We start from the raw sequence: 16461 nt of genomic DNA on the forward strand, positions 1-16461 counted from the left end.
CTAATCCAGTCATATGAATCAATATTACCAGTGAAACCATAATGCACCCATCGGATATGCATAACAATGTAATCTCTCGAGTTACAGAAGAATAATCCAGGAGACAGAAGCATGAAGGGTATGTAAATCTCAACGATGGGTGCAGTAAGGCAGTTAATACAAATAGAGACAATCATCTACTGATGTTCCTGAGGAGGATAATATTATATAAGAGAACTGTATCCTGTGGGCCCGCTGCGGAGGCGATGGGGGCGCGTGGGGCGACACCCCGGGCAACAACAAGCAGCCCGGGGGGTCGCCCATGGCGCACCCAACCGACCACCCAGCAAGAACAACACGAGGGTGCACAAAAGATCTTAAACCGGAAAGGGGTGACCGGGGTGGCACCACCGGCAGCAAAAGCTGCCGGCGGGGTCAACCGAGACACCCCCCGCCACCAAGGCACGGAACAACAACAGGAGCAATGTGGACAATGGTGATGGTGGAAACGGAGCAAACAGAACGACACCGCAGGCGCCGAAAGAGCCATATGCGGGGCCAGTCCGAGCCCCCACAGGCCCACAAGAGAAACCGGGGCCATGATGACCAGGGCCCTGCTCATGTGACACTAGACACATGCTATATCGAACAGGGCCTCCCCAAAAGATTAGACATTTCGGTCCATTGCCCCACCCCCATCACGTACTATATATACCCTGTCCATGCAATGCAAAGTACCTCCTGACGAAGCTGTGAGGTGAAACGCGTGTCGAGGTCCCGCGCCCAGGGTCTGTCATTTCAATTGCCGCCATGTCTTCAGGTACGGTCCGCATTAGCATGTGCTAGATTTATGTGGGGTCCCCTGTATGTGTTCTCACCAGGTTCCATACATCCAGGCGCCTACTAATTGTATTTTTTCAGCCTAGTCATTATCCTACTATTATATTAGACTGACAGTGACGCCCACACTATCAGGGCATATAAGCTAAGACTTTGGGTTCACCCATTATCTGTGGTGCCGTGTGTACCATACCCCTATTGGGGTGACTACCATATCAGATATCCTTTGGGGTTCCCAGAGCCTCAGTTTTTACCCTATCTTTTTGACCGTACCTTACTGCACATTATTCTGTGTAGGTCCATGGTGCTCCTTTTGAATGTACTTACCCTGTGCTTTTCCGTGTACTGTATCACAACATCCCGTTGTTCTCCAATTTTTACATTTTATAATAAATGATATTTTTTGATACAATATTCCACTTGGTTGGTTTTTAGTTTACTCTGGATTTGATGCAAGTGGTCATTATAGCTGTCTTAGTGGACAGAGCTGCCTTGTTGTAGGTTAATAACATAAATAGGGGTGTAGGAGAGCAGAACAAGCACCTTTTGCAGAGCTTTTGTTATTAGGAGTAGAGTGAATATGAACTTTTACTCTGCCAGGTTCTGCTCCTACAAGTGACTGTGAAGTGCTTCACAAACCCTCCCCTCTGCTCTGAGTAAGAGGAAAGGAAACTGGGAATAAACCCCCCAAAAAAGAGTGTTAGTCGCATAACTTTTTGGAAAAAATAAGTGCAGGGCGCCAAAGGGGAGGAAAAAGAAAATCTTAGAAGATGAGGAAAGTGGTGAACAGTTGCCAGTGGTGACTGAATATGAGGCAGATACTGCTGCATATAGAAATACGTAAAAGACAGAAAAAAAAATGAAAAAAAAATGCCACAAAGAGGGCGCCGATCACCTGATACAATTTGTTTAAAAGTAAGAGAAGGTGGTAAATAGGTATAGCTCTACAAGATGATGTCCCGAATAAGAGTATAAAATAAATATATAAAAACACATATGACTATATATATATATATATATATATATATATATATAATAGTGACTCTGCTCTAAATGACAGTTATGGCATCCAATCAGGAGACCACTACAGCTGACATGTACAGTAGAGGCTGGGGCTGTGAAGCATCTAAATACAAGGAGCACAGTAAACCACTGCCTCCAGGGTACTTTTATGAGAAGGGCCTAGCAGAATAAAAGTTCAAATTCACACTATTCCTGACCATAAAGCTCCCCAAAAGGAGTTGCTTTTCATGGCCCTACCTAGCATTGTCAGCAGCTTTACATGATCAACACTGCTGACAGACTCCCTTAGGGTGGTGTCAAACACAGCTTTTTGTGGCTTCTTTTGTAGCAGTTTTTGATGCAATACATAACATAAAAGAAGGACATTTTAACTTTAGGTAAATATAGACAGGTAGATTATAGATAGATACTACATAGATAGATAGATAGATATATAATAGATAGCTGATTGATAGATAAGTAGATAGATAGATAGATAGATAGATAGATAGATAGATAATATATAATAGATAGCTGATTGATAGATAAGTAGATAGATAGATAGATAGATAGATAGATAGATAGATAGATAGATAGATAGATAGATAGATAGATAATATATAATAGAAAGCTGAATGATAGATAAGTAGATCGATAGATAGATAGATAGATAGATAGATAGATAGATAGATAGATAGATAGATAGATAATATATAATAGATAGCTGATAGATAGATAGATAAATAGATAGATAAATAGATAGATAGATAGATAGCTGATAGATAAATAGATAGATAGATAGATAGATAGATAGATAGATAGATAGATAGATAGATAGATAGATAGATAGATAGATAGATAGATAGATAGCTGATAGATAGATAGATAGATAGATAGATAGATAGATAGATAGATAGATATAGATAGATAGATAGATAGATAGATAGATAGATAGATAGATAATAAAGCAGCACTTCCTAGACACTGGCTCATATGTCCATGTAATACAAGACCAACATTTTCTCAAGGTATTAGACAGAGAGAGACTTCCTACATATTATGAATACCACAAGATCCATTACAATCTACAGTATATAAAACTGATCATATATAAATAAATATTAATACATTTTTTTTCTTCTGTTCTTTATACAATGAGAATAATAGTCGCAGCTCACGGCTCATTGTCATATATAAATTTAAATATATTCTATAAAATCTTCTCCTATTTCCAGAGTACATTGGTCTCTTAAATCATCCCCGTTGTAATCCATGTATTTTGCATTTTTGAACTCCATAAGTGACTGTTTTTCCAGGACGACCACTTTCTCACTCATCCCAAGCAGTTTGGAATGTGGCAGGGGAAAGGGGAGGAGAAGAAAATCAAAGCATGCAGCAATTCTCTAGATGCAGCAGATTGTTCCTTTCTTTTTCCACAAGGGTTCTTGGTTCATTTCTTCCATATTAATCCCTTTAGTGGAAATATTTATGGAATTATGATAGCTTGCTTATTAAAGTGTAAATATATGGTTGGATTATTTTCCAGGATAAAAAAAAATGGACCATAATTCATTGTGAAATATATTGTAATTATATTATTTATTGGATGAAGTATTAAAAATTCTCTTCATTAATCCTCTGCTGATTTCAGATGTATGATCAATCATGCAATGCAAATTCATGAATAGGTAAATCACTGTTTGAAATTGAACATAGCAATGACATCATTAGTTCAGTAATGTTTTGTTTTTCAGTTTTCCATGTCACTATCAATATAAAAAAAAAATCTAAAACCATGCAATTTTCACATTGGCCACTAGGCCTAAAATATTTTAAGACTTCCTCTCTTTTGAGATCATCTACATGGGCCATAGACACAACGGGCAGGAGGGGACGCCATTAACTTATATAAGAGAGTTTTCGAGGCCTGCTCTGTGACATGTGAAGAGGTCAGGAGGGAGTAGAGCAGCTGTGATATCACCTATTATGAATGATGTAAGCTGTGTTATCCAGATGTGCACACCTTGTGGCATCATACTCAAGAAGACCGGAGGCTGTAATTACTGCCAAATGTGCTTCAACTAAGTACTTACTAATGGGTCTGAATACAGTACTTATGTCAAAGCAATATTTTATGTTTCCTTTTCAATCAATTAGGAAAGATTTTGAACATTGTATTTTCACTTTTTCATGATTGGGCATTGTGTGCAGAATGATGGGAAAAATGTCATTTTTTTTTATTTTAGCACAAAGCAGCAACATAACAAAAAGTCAATTTGAACCTCAGGCAGCAGAAAGGCTAGGTGCACATCTATCTATCTATCTATCTATCTATCATATGTCTATCTATCTATCTATCTATCTATCTATCTATCTCATATCTATATCATATCTATCTATCTATCTATCTATCTATCATCTTTAAGCACTGTGTTTCTCTCTATTGGCTTATTTCTCTTTTCGGTGTACCTACAATATATTGTAATAGTTATAGTTTTGCTGTTGGTTTATTGTTGTTTTTATGATATGTTTTAATATTATAATATTTTCTGCAGGTATCAGATTCGACACAGTTATTATTACCTGTGGAGCATCTTGGGTTATCCATGGGGCAGAACTTGAATCTATGTTAAGAGCTGACATACATTTCAGGTATACTTTAAACCAGACCCCCCCCCCCCCACACACACACACACACACACACACTCATATTTTTATTTTCCCCTACACCACCTACATTTTTGAAACCTCTAAAAAAAGGGCGCACCACAATTTGTTTGCAGAAGACACACATTAGGGATTTGATAAATGCACCCGTTAAGTTTCTCTTACTCTGTCTTTCTCTTTTCTCTTTATCTCTTTTATTCTCTCTATATCTCTTTCTTTCGTTTCTTTCTTTCGTTTCTTTCTTTCTTTCTTTCTTTCTTTCTTGTTTTCTATTTCTTTCTCTTTCTTTCTCTCCCCCTTCTATTTCTTTCTCTCTCTTTCTTTTTTCACTCCCCTTCTTTGTCTCTCTTTCCTTCCTTCCTTCTATCCCTATCCTTATTTCACTGTACACATGGGTGTAACCAGTAACCATGAGGCTTTCGACTGTAGGGAATGAGTTCAGGGTTGAAAAGAGATCCATACTTTATCTTTGTCTCCCCACTCCTCCTCAGGGACACTTAGTTAGTCTATCCGCCTTGGAGCAGGGATCAGTAAGCTCACCTCACATCTTTATGGATGTGGGCCCCCATAACTGCTGCCGGTGTGCTTTCTATGTTCTCCTAACTCTGTCCCATGCTCTCCTAGCACACAGAGTGCCATAGGGCCAGAGACTCTACAGCTTTAGTTTATGTGGAAGCTTTCATATTAAGCAGCTCAACCTAGTTGTCTGAAAATGTATATGTCATTTGCTTCTTGCAGATCAAAAAACATTCGCCATGCTGAATGAATTGTTAAAATTTGCCAAAAAATCACGACACACATCTTTATTCTCTTATGCATAACCGTACTAGATATTTCTGCTGTGTGTATGGGATATTTGTGTGTGTGTATGTGTATGTGATGTGACACATTGAGAAGCTTCTTGTAGACGTTCTTTGTGATACATGTTACTATTACTATTAGATACTGTTATATCTTATACAGTGAAAAAATGGAAAACACTTTTATACCATGAACTCTTTCAGTAGGTTCATTGCTTCTTATGTATACCGTCTCTTTTCTAGGCAACCTCTGCTCTTTATTTTTAAAAGTCGAGGAAATTCTTCTTGACAGAAATTGCTCTCTGCACGTAGTTAAGTAAGGGAGGGTTATTTTCTGTGTAATTCTTCTGGACAGTGCTATAATCAAAGAGAAAACAAACTACCACAATTCTGCCCTTTACAGCAAATACTGTCAGAAAGAATATCAAAGGAGAGGGTGGAAAATAGTAGCATTTAGTAATGATAACATGGCAAAGGTGATGAAGGTTATACATGGGGAAGCCATCAATACTATTATCATATTCATACCCAACAAGGGGAAATACTGTAATTTCTGCAACATCAATTTAAAGCCGACTGAAATGTTTAAGATCCTCATATTCACATGATAATGATTTAGAATATGCCATATGCTCAGCCTTTACATTTTTTTTTTTGACTACAAGCCTAATCCAAAGCTGTTTTAGTCTCTATATGTGCCATATATAGTCAATGGTAAATGGCAATAATAGAAACATTTTTTTTTTCTGTATCTCGTCTTATTTTACTTGAAAAATACTCAGGAGAGTCGAAACGCCCCTCTGTAACGATGCCTTCTGGTTAATAAATACTAGAGATGAGCAAATCGAAGTTGACGAAGTGGAATTCAATCCGAATTTCAGGAAAAATTTGATTCGCACCGAATGCAAATTTCCTCACGCTTCGTAGTAACGAATCACATTTTTTCCTAAAATGGCTGCTGCACTTGTGAGGACATGGAGCAAGGAACTCTGGGAATACAGGATCACCCATAATGTCATGCATGCAGCCAATCAGCAGCCAGCCATCCCTGTGATGTCACCTATAAAGAGCCTCAGCCATCTTGGATTCTGCCATTTTCCAGTGTACTTAGTGCAGAGAGAGATGTCAGCAGGAGCTAAGGATAGTGCTATAAAAAACTTCATTGTGCTAAAAAACGATTTACAAGTTCAGGGAAAGATTATTCAAGGTATAGGGAAAGGATAGGGAGGAATCATTCCACAGGGTTTATGTAGAACAGGATTCAGTAGGGGAGATTACAGCCTGGGCAATAGGAACAATCCTATTACACCTTGCTGCACTGACTGGGGACCCAAATTGCCATTATACAGCTCTGTAGTTCCAGCAAACCGTTCTTGTTTTTGGGGTGCAAGTCCTGTTTGATACAGCCATTAACAGGGTTTATTACAAGGAAATATTTCAACGTCTTATTTGCCCTTGTACGGTGCAGTTATATATTCTAAAGCCTTTTTGGCGTGTATTAGTGGCACCAAAAAAATGTATTTGCCGTTCAGCAGTGCAGTTATACGATCTACAGCCCTTTTTTTCATGTAATAGTGGCAAAAGAAAAATATATTTGCCGTTCAGCAGTGCAGTTATATGTTCTGAAGCCCTTTTTGTTGTGTATTAATGGCAAAAGAAAAATATATTTGCCGTTCTGCGGTGCAGTTATATGTTCTAGAGCCTTTTGTGGTGTGTATTAGTGGAAAAAGAAAAATATATTTTCCATTCAGTGGTGCAGTTATATATTCTAAAGCCTTTTGTGTCATGCATAAGTGGAAAAAAAAATAAGGGCCTATTTGCCATTCAGCGGTGCAATTATATGTTCTAAAGCCCTTTTTTGTTGTGTATTAGTGCAAAAGAAAAATATATTTGCTGTTCAGTGGTGCAGTTATATGTTCTAAAACCTTTTGTGGATTGTATAAGTGGAAAAATTAAAAATATATTTGCCGTTCAACGGTGCAGTTATGTGTTCTGAAGCCTTTTGTGTTGTGTATAAGTGGAAAATAATAAGGGCCTATTTGCCTTTCAGTGGTGCAGTTATATGTTCTAAAGCCTTTTGTGTCATGTATAAGTGGAAATAAATAAGGGCCTATTTGCCATTCAACGGTGAAGTTATATGTTCTAAAGCCCTTTTGTGAAGTGCATAAGTAGAAAAAAGAAAAATATATTTGCCGTGCAGTTATATGTTCTAAAGCCTTTTCTGGAGTGTATAAGTGGGAAAAAATAAGGGCCTATTTGCCGTTCAGCGGTGCAGTTATATGTTCTGAAGCCCTTTTGTGGACTGTAAAAGTGGAAAAAAGAAAAATATATTTTCCGTTCAGCAGTGCAGTTATATGTTCTAAAGCCCTTTTGTTGAGTGTATAAGTGGAAAAAGGAAAAATATATTTGCCATTCAGAGGTGCAGTTATATGTTCTAAAGCCTTTTGTGTTGTGTATAAGTGGAAAAAAATATAGTGCAGTTATATGTAGTGTTGATCGAGCACCGTAGTGCTCGGGTGCTCGGGCCGAACACATCGGGATGTTCCGGTGCTTGACCAAAAACCCGATTATAATGGAAGTCAATGCTCTGCTCTGAAGAGGGGAGGGTGCCTGGTTCATAGGAAAATGTCAGAAATTGATGGAAACACCACCAAAATGGAACAGCATGGGGAGTATGTCTGGATGCATCTTGGACTCCCAGGTCGCTGCTGGGAACAATGTTGTCCTATTAGTATGCCACTTTTACAGACTGACAATAATACTCACAAAACGAAGATGAACTTGATTTTAGAGGTAAGACCAAGCGTGAGCTTAGGAGGAGAATAGGCGAACACCTATCAGATATCCGCAACTCACGGGATACTACGGTGTCTTGTCATGTGCGCGAGACACATGATGGTAATCCAGATGTGTTGCGGGTCCAAGGGATTGTTGTGCATAATAGATCCACACATGGCGGAGATGTGGATACACCACTACTTCGTAAAGAAGCAATGTGGATTTTTAAGCTACAAACTATCCAGCCAAGAGGGCTGAATGAAGCGATTTCATATGCTTGCTTCATTTAGGCCAGATGCATCACATACTATGGATATGTACACGGATGTTTGCGCTCATACATATACTGAAATGTGCTGCTGTTCGCCGTTGTTTGTCTCTCCCTATACTTCTACCATGTTCACTGTTAGTGATATTAGCTGCAGTGTACTGGTGTGACACGCAGGGAGAATATGGGCGACACAGTGTTAATGACTTTGGTTTGTGTTTTCCTTACTATGGTTCTTTAATCGATGCATATGTATACTGCACTGTCACCTGCTAGAATCCTCCGCTATACCGACACCGGAGCGAGGCGTTTAGGTGACATGTATTGAGCTGCAATCTTCGATTCCCCCTATACAGGAGCGCTTGTTGCGCTGGTAAGGAGGCGTGTGCTGTGACGTGGGTACTGGGCGGATCAGGGGGACGAACGTCGGATGACGCGCCTCTGGATGATTCGCGGAGTGCCAGCACACACCCCCATCATCATAGGCGGGGCTTATCTGATATCTCCTCGGCGTCTGAGCGGCCGCGTACGGCCATCATAGCGCCGGAGCCTTGACACGCAAAAGTGTGAGGCTATTTCTGCTTTACAGGCTATCTCTATTTATTAAAAGACTCTCGCTCCTGATGATATGTGGCTGACGGTGCCATATTGAAACGCGTTAAGCCGATGATCTTTATTTAGGACACGGCTCTTTAGGCAGGGTGCAGACTAATTGTCAAGCAGCGCAACAGCTGATACCCAGTGTGATACTGCATGATTGAGTAGGCTAGAGTAGGCAGCTGAGTGAGCGTTCACATATCTAACTACACCTAATGGATGCTGTATGCTGGATTGCCTTGGCACCCAGCTTATTACTCACTCAAAGTTGTTCTACAATTTATGCTAGGTAGGACCGCTCAAATTACGCACCTGTGCCTGGTTCAAATATAAGAACCGTGTCCTGACTCCCTCCCCAGTAACTATTGGCACCAATGTGCTAGCTGGATAGGGATCTAGTCCAGACTTTAGGTTGTGTGGTGGATACAATCAAACTCCCATACTACATCACCTAAATCTGGAGCCTGATAGTCACAGAAAGTGATGTACAGTTTATTCCCGTTTTTAACCAGAGATTAATAAATACTTTATTATTTTCTTTTAAATACGTTCTTCAGGCAGTGATAATTATATATATACTGAATGTACAAAATAATATCTTGTTCGTGTGAGATACGAGATATGTATAGCCCTTATACTACCCTTTTACCATTTATTTGCTGCTGCTGCTCTGTTCTGATGAGTTTGGCCGAGCTATGTGTAGGCTTTATACTACCCCGTTACAACTTACATGCTGATGCTGATGCTGCTGCTGCTGTATGTCCTTCTGAGTTTGGCCGAGCTATGTGTAGGCCTTATACTACCCTGTTACCATTTAAATGCTGCTGCTGTCTGTCCTGATGATTTTTGACCAGCTATGTGTAGGCCTTATACTACACTGTTACCATTTACCTGCTGCTGCTACTGTCTGTCATGATCCTGATGCGTTTGACCCTGAACTAAAGGGGCCTTACTGCAACCTTATTGTTCAAAATTACACGAAAACAAAACAATATTCAAAAATGGAAGCACACGTTACAACAGAAAAATAATAATTACAAACATGCCTCTATGGCAACTTTTTTAGTTGGTCATGAAGTTCCAACAACTCCTGTATCCGTTTGAGGTGCAGCGCCTCCATCTTCCGCATCTGCTTGCACATCAGCCTCCGTATCTCGTGCATGCCGACTTCATGCTCCTGCTGCATCTGCCTCATATTTTTTTTTTAAGTAATCAGTTCTGTTAAGATTAAAAAAAATATGAAAATGATTTGCTATTCAGAATAAGTGGCATGGATACAGAATTATATTGCTATGTGCACATATTTAGACTCCTGGCGGGGGCTACTGACATCCTCCTCCTCTTCATCGTCATCAGGCCTGGGGTGAGGGAATCTGGCTGCTGGGAGGGTCCAGCCTCTTCCATCTCTACCTCTTCGACCACATCAGGTGGGGCTGGTGCCTCATGCTGCTTCTGCTGGGAGGGTCCGGCCTGCTCTCCCTCCTTCTCCTTGGCGGACAACCTCCAGATCCTCTGTCGAAGGCCTGCGGCGGATGGATAAAGATGCAAGCATATAATCCCAAGTTTTTTAATACAAGTATTGAAAATAATGTCCTCAACAAAACTTTAAAAAGTATTTAAGTCTTTGAAGGGGAAATATTAGATTTAATGTTACCGTTATAAGATCGGATTGTATGGCGATTGTATGTGTGTGGGGTCTGAGCAATCGGATATTGCCCAGCTGAGCAGAGATGTACCTGTCTAGTGAAGTGACGGTATAGTATGGGGTGTACAGCTGGTACAGCTGGTTCGCCTCCCCATGGTGCACCCTGGGTAACTCTAAATGAACCTGCAAATACTGGCCGTAAGACAAACAAAGCGTCTCCTGAGTCCTGACCAACAGGACACAAACTCTAATCTATAGACTGTATGTGTGTGTGTTATATAGTGTGAGGCAGGAAAATGGATGTGCAATGTGCATGTGAGAGATATTTCTCTGCTGTCCATACATGCGTGCTACAGACATAGTGCTGTGATATCACAACAATACTTAGTGCACTAATCAATAATATCTACTTAGACCTGATAAAATGTGAAGTTGTATGTATTGCGAAAAAACATTTGCATCACAAGTGACAATTTTTGCAATTGCGAATATTTTATAAGACTCTATCTAAATATAAAGTGATTGTTTTGACATGCATGTGAAATGTAATCAAATACACTGCTGTAATGTCAAATTACTTATGGTGATCAGGAGTTCTTCATCAATGTCGTGAAAATTGCTGCCAACCATGTTTTCCAATCTTCTCAAACTTCAGGTAGTTTGAAAAACAGTTGCTAAACTAGGTCACGCCACTTTTTTGCATGCGCAGTAAGCAAATTTTACATTGCGATTTTCAGATTGAAAATAAAATGATGAATGGAGATAGCAAATTCGCGAATATATGACGAATATTCACAAAAATATTGGTAAAATATCGCAAATTCGAATATAGCCCCTGCCATTCATCACTAAATGGCACAGACCTAGAAAACATGTGACTCCCTTGCCCTAAGCCCAGATCATCTAGGAGTAGCAATCCGATGTTACTAGGCCCAATATAGGTTTGGGGGCAATTGGGACAGATCCTAGCTCCACGACCCTCTCCTCTCTTACCAATGTCCCTCTTGCCCGTTCTGCTTGACTCTCCAGGAGCAGCCAGGGAAAGCTTGTGGCGCTCCTTGATAAATTTGAAACTAGGAGATGCTTTCGCCAGAAGGTTCATTACCACAAAATAAGCTTTTAGGGCCTTCCTTCCAGTAGATGTACCTGAAGTATTACTATCCTTCTATTATGCTCACTTTAAATGTATATGCTCTAAGTTCTTAGATAAGGCAGTGCTGGAGAGGGACCTTACAGAATTTGAGCAGCTGATGTTGTTAAAACTCCTCAAAAACCAGGAACATTTCTCACATTTATCAGCACTTTATTTTGCACAACACCTTATGCAAACCAAGTTTTCTGAGCACTTGAGAGATGGAACTGGGAGTTGCTCTTTCTCACGCAGAGTCACTGTTTATATTGACGCATTCTCAAGGCTTCTTAGTCACACTGTATGCGCGTTCAGGAAAGCCATTATAAACTGTGTATGTGGTATAAAACACCTGAATTTCTGTATTTGCATTATGTCTCTGACACAGACAGATGTTGGAGATGTCAGAAGTCCAGTGACTCTTATTTGCATATCTGGTGGACGTGTGACGACATTCAAACATTTTGAAAACAAATTGATCCTGTTATACAGAAAATATACAAAACACCTTTTCTTCTCTCACGAGAAATGATTTTTCTGGTCAAACCGAGCGTCATCTATCGGCCCTCTAAGTCAAACTTACACATTTACTAGCAGCAGCTAAGGAATTAATTCCATTTCATTGGTTACAATCAAGCCCTCCCTCTGTCGAGGAATGGTACCATAAGGTAGACCAGATATGCAACTTTGAGGAACTTATTAGTTGGACAGAGAGGAGGCATGATCACTTCCTGAGGTTGTGGAGCCCTTGGGGGCTCTGGAGAGGCCTACTATGAGGGGTTGCTCTTCTGCACATCCATTCCCCCCTCCCCCCACGTAGGGAAAGCAAAATTTCCTTCTGTAAAGTAGTTTAATGTTTCTCAAGGGTTTGATGCATGTACACTAATTAAAATAGAAGCACAATCTTAAGCAATAACCCCCCACACCCTCCTTCTGTGCTTTTTCCCTGACTTACGGTATGTTCTTCTTTTTAGGCAACTTGTGTTGTAATCTCCTTTATATGCAACAACAAAACTTTTCTTTTTTCAACTACTTTAATGACTTATAAAATTGTAAGATGTTTATTCATTCTATACTTGTAATAAAACCAATAAAAGTGAATTTAAACAAAAACAGGAGTGGGTACAAAACACAGAAGACATGAAAATATTCCGTTCACGTGTCATCTCTGTTTTGGATCCACTCCTGTTTTTTTGGCATTAGGAATACTTATGGATTACTGACCAAATGCTGACCGAGTGAAGGCAGATGCTCCACAGACAGAATTTGTTTTTTGGGGATTATTGCTCTGACAGATCAGAGGAAGGGCAAAATAATCAGTGATGTTAACAGAAACTTACTGCTGACACCCTCTCCACTCTGTCGGGGGCTCTACTTGTATAAGTGTTTAATAGAACAGGTTCTGTAGACGTCTATGTGGAATCAGCTGACAACGGTGTAAAAGGAGTGCACTTCTTCTTGGCGCTAACATCGACCTGTAAGGCTGAGTTCATATTTGATCAAATAAAGCTGGTCGATCAGGAAAGGCAGTAAGAGCCTCCCTGAATACTGCTCAAAAATGCAAGAGAAAACTAAAAGGGGCAGTATACTATTAAAAGCGAAGTTTTATCAAGTATACTGCCCCTTTTAGTTTTCTCTTGAGTTCATACTTGAGTTATTTGGTCAGTTTTGGCCCTGTGATGCCCAAATAAGTGTGCAGTGATTCTAAGAGAGACACCTGTCATGTGTTTGTCATACTGACTCACAGTATTGCTTCACTACCACAGCAGATTCCCTATGTCTGCTACTGCAAGGCACAGTGTTCTACACCAACATAAAGGCTCTCCGCAGCCAGGAAATAGCTGTTTTTAACGTAATTCGCCGCAAATAAATTCAGATCAAACCAAGTTTTTTTAAAAAAAATTCAGCGAACCGTACGAATAAAATTTTGAAAAAAATCGCTCATCTCTAATAAATACTTCACATTGCCTTGAACTGAAGGAGTGCTGCAGATCTTTCTTAGGATGTACTTCTGGGACCACAAGCCAGGGTCCAACACTGCGTGCACCCACAGGTTCTGCTGAGGATTCTTTTCCTATCAACGGGACATACCTATTTAGGTAACATGGTGCTGCTCTACTGTGAGCTTTTAACTTTTTTTTCTAATTTTACTAACATATTTTCAAAGTAATCGTTACAGTATCATTCAATACATCAGGGACCAATTTATGATGCATAGCTTGGCTTCCAAGTGAATTAGTTCTTGGCATTGAGCACAGAAAATTCCTAAAATACTTTTCCAATATTTGAAGGTAGATACAATTAAAGTGAAGTCCTCTCTACAGGCCCCAGAACACTACTGGGGACATCTGTCATTGTGTTAATGTTTGCGTGCCCACAAAGTTGGTGTAATAAAAGGGGTTATGATAATATGTAAGCAAATGAATGAATTCTGTAATTGAAAGTTCTATATTTTTATACTTTGGTTATTAATTTGTGAACTTGGACTCCAGGAGGATATATTTTGATACACTGATACAAAGGAACAGGACAGGAGAGACATTAGTACCGCTATGTAATTAACACTCAGATGATAGGCTGCGCAGATTGTAGCAAACACTGAGCTGACAATTGAATTACGTAAATAGGACTTGAGTTTTCAGCCTCATTCAGTTACAGCAAAAAATATCTTAAATAGTGTAGAATTAAACTAAATGAATTAATTAAGTTAAAAATACAGTCTACACCAAGGATGGCCAACCTGCGGCTCTCCAGCTGTTGCAAAACTACAACTCCCATCATGCTCAGACAGTCTACAGCTATCAGCCTACAGCAGGGCATGGTGGGAATTGTAGTTTTACAACAGCTGGAGGGCCGCAGGTTGGCCAGCCCTGGTGTACACAGTATAATGACATAGTAATATTGCTCATGTATGTAACATGTTAATAAATCCATGTTAAATTGGTCTATGCCACTGCTCTATAAGCTGTGAGTTCTGTATATTGCTATATACTCCAATCACTGGAGACAAGGTATTGCTATTATTGAATTTAGAAACATAGAAACATAGAATGTGTCAGCAGATAAGAACCATTTGGCCCATCTAGTCTGCCCAATATACTGAATACTATGAATAGCCCTTGGCCCTATCTTATATGAAGGATAGCCTTATGCCTATCCCATGCATGCCTTAACTCCTCCACTGTATTTGCAGCTACCACTTCTGCAGGAAGGCTATTCCATGCATCCAATTTGTTGGCCTCATTAGTATGTTGGTTTGACCCTCTCCCACACAAGCAGTTTAGCGGAAAAATTTATCTTGATCAAATTTACCCCAGCAGCCAGATGTTACATGTAGATGAAAAGGATTTTACAAAATCCTTCTCACACTAAGGGCTCATTCAGATGGCCGTATGGTGGCCACAAAAAAATGCGGATCCGTTTTTTTGCGGATTAGATGCTACCCTATTCACTTCTATGGGGCCCTTTGCTTCCATTCCATGGCTCAGCAAAACAAATGAAACATGTTCTATACTTGTCAGTAAAATTCAGGACATGGTCCCATTTGATGTCTACGGGTCAGCAAAAAAACTGGAATGTAATACTTTTTTTGCGGACATTCTGAACTGTCCGCAAAAAAACAGATCTCCACTTTTGCGGACAGCATACGGCTGTCCGAATGAGCCCTAAGCGAATTCAGTGAGAGAAATACGCTCCGTGTGTCAGAGGTATTTCCCGTCCTGAATGCTGCTCCTTTGACATGGACCCAGGTCATTATAATGACTCATTCTGCCGACTTCAACTCTAATGAATTGTACTCACATAATGCGGTCAGTACAAATCATAAGAGTTGAGGTCAGGCAGGAACACAAAACATCATAAATCATTTTACGGGTTCACCTCTGACACACAGAGCGTATTTCTCGCACTAAATGTGCTCGTGTGAAATTGGCCATGTGGGAGAACAATTTCATTTTAATCCCTTGCATTCATATGGTATTTTTCCTGCATTGGCTTACATAAGAAGAATGATATGATGCAGCCTATCCATAGGGACAGTTTTTGGGCCCTTTAGGGGTTTTCAGGGAGTACAATATTGATGACCTATCCTAAGTATAGGTCATCAATATCTGATTGATGGAGGTCCAACTCCAGGCAGCTCTGCTGATCAGCTGTCTTAAGAGGGCTCGGCACTCTAGTGTGCGCTGCAACCTCTTCCTAGGCCAGTTACGTCACGGCTACAATACCAAGCCTGGGCTACAATACCAAGTACAGCTGTTATACAATGTATATGGCATTGGTATTGGTACTTGGTATGATTTAAGAAGGGTGCAGCCTATCCATAGGGACAGTTTTTGGGCCCTTTAGGGGTTTTCAGGGAGTACAATATTGATGACCTATCCTAAGTATAGGTCATCAATATCTGATTGATGGAGGTCCAACTCCAGGCAGCTCTGCTGATCAGCTGTCTTAAGAGGGCTCGGCACTCTAGTGTGCGCTGCAACCTCTTCCTAGGCCAGTTACGTCACGGCTACAATACCAAGCCTGGGCTACAATACCAAGTACAGCTGTTATACAATGTATATGGCATTGGTATTGGTACTTGGTATGATTTAAGAAGGGTGCAGCGCTCACCCGAACACAAACAGCTGATTGGCAAGAATGTCGTTGGGAGATATTAATGACCTATCCTGAGGATACGTCATCAAGATATCATTGTGTACAAAGAAAGCACTATACGTTACACTTAACTTTCCTAACATATTGCATAAAATAA

The sequence above is a fragment of the Bufo gargarizans genome, chromosome 2 (genome assembly GCF_014858855.1).
Source record: "Bufo gargarizans isolate SCDJY-AF-19 chromosome 2, ASM1485885v1, whole genome shotgun sequence".
Lineage (NCBI taxonomy): Eukaryota > Metazoa > Chordata > Amphibia > Anura > Bufonidae > Bufo > Bufo gargarizans.